A 2,037-nucleotide genomic window follows, 5' to 3' on the forward strand; every position below is an offset into this window, starting at 1 on the left:
CTTTCTATCATCCCTAGTTACTGTCTGACTCTCTGATGCATAGCACATAATTGTGAAGATTATAGCCCGGATCAGGCACAGCTTAGTCCCCAGTCTGACATCGTTGCTCTTCAGTACTCTTGAGAGGTCTCTGACAACTGACTTTCCCAATGCAATTCACCTCTTGATTACCTGTCTACTGTTGCCAAGAGTGTTATTGTTATATGCTGCTGAGTCAAAACTGACTCATAGCTGATCCTCCTGGGGGTTTCAAGAGGCAGTAAATTACATGGGAAAAGATAGGTCATCTTTCTCCCTTATTGCAGCTGGTATATTTGAACTGCATGCATTTGGATTGGCAGCACAGTTTTTTACCACTAGGTTGCCAGTCTTTCAATATTTGATGATGAGAGTATTATCATCATGATGGATAGAGAAGAAATTGAAACTGTCAAAGAGCTTTATCTTGCTTGGATCCATAATTAAACCTCTTGATATCATTAATCAGGAAATAAGAAGACACATTGCACTGGGAAAATGTGTAGTTTATACAACCCTCCAAATTATTGGGAGTTATGATGTCAGTTTGAGGACTAAAGTGCATCTTATTCAGGCCATAGTCTTTCTGATCACTTGCTATGCATCTGAGAGCTAGACAATGAATAAGGATGATAGAATAATTTATTCCATTGAATAAATTATTGGTTTTGGTTTTGGAGAAGATTTCTGAACATCCCATGGATGGCCATTAGAACAAACAGATATGTGTTGTAATGGGTGCAGCCAGAGTGCTCTTAGGAGGCTTGTATGATGAAACTTCACCTCACATACTTTGGACATGTGATAGGAAGAGCTATTCCTTGGAGAGGGACATGATGCTGGAAAGAGTGGAGGGTCGGCAAAGGCAAGCAAGACTGCAACCAGGTAAAGATTGACATGATGACTACCACAGTGGGCTCTTGAGTGTCAGGAAGTGTGAGGATGGCAGGATGAAACAGGGTTCTGATCTTTTATTCATGGGGTTGCTCTGAGTGATACTCAATGGCACCTAACAAAAACAACAACAGATAGAGGCTAAAAAACAGAAAATTTCAGAACTTCATTCTTGAAAGCAAAATTCACTTCATCTTTCCTAGCTTCTAGAGACCACTTGTGTTCCTTTGTTGTAGTCTATTTTTCTGTCTTCAAAGCTAGAATACTGTTGTTATTGTTGATAAATTCTATCAATTTGGCTCAAACCCATAATGACCCTACATATATAACAAATACATTTCTCATCTCTGCCAACTTCACAGTCTCCACTTCCTTAAGCTGATTGATACAGTCATTATGCCAGTCCATCTCTTGGAAAGTCTTCCTCTTCTTCCCTCACCCACTTCTTCAAGCACCTTCGGGTCTCTCTCTGACAGCAGTCTAACTCTTCTGATTACATCTTTCATTACAAGAACCCTTGTGGTTACTACGTTGTTCTCACTAGAAAACCTAAGACTATCTCACTTTTTAAAAATTCTTAGTATAAATCTCATCTTAAAATTTTATTTTTCCCTGCAAACTACCATATTCACAGTTTGCAACAATTAGGATGTAGACTTGCTTTTTTGAAGGAGAAGAGGTAAAGACAAGAAGTCACTATTCTGTATACTTTAATAACAAAGAAAATTTAGTGACAGAATTTGACAACTTTCGATTTAGCATTTGAAAAAGAAATCAAAGTATCTGGTCAAATTGTATTTTTCTGGTCTTTAGTAAAAATACTGCATTTCAATATCATGTTGTTTGTTGTTATGTGCCTTCGAGTCACTTGCAACTCATAGTGACCCGATGTACAACAGCCCTAATCCCTGTTCTATCCTGTGCCATTCGCACTGCCTCTGACACACCCATCCCGATTGCCCCAGTCACTGAATCAATCCACCTCATAGAGGGTCTTCCCCTCCTGCTCTGTCCCTCCACCCTCCCAAGCATGATGTCCCTCTGTCAGACGAAGCCCCAGAATCCTTGCCTCCAAGGAGTAGCCTGGTTTAACCCTCTTCAGCATGAATCTGTTTGTTTTCTTGG

The sequence above is a fragment of the Elephantulus edwardii genome, unplaced genomic scaffold (genome assembly GCF_000299155.1).
Source record: "Elephantulus edwardii isolate Elephantulus edwardi_28Jun2011 unplaced genomic scaffold, EleEdw1.0 scaffold00563, whole genome shotgun sequence".
NCBI classification, from domain to species: Eukaryota; Metazoa; Chordata; class Mammalia; order Macroscelidea; family Macroscelididae; genus Elephantulus; species Elephantulus edwardii.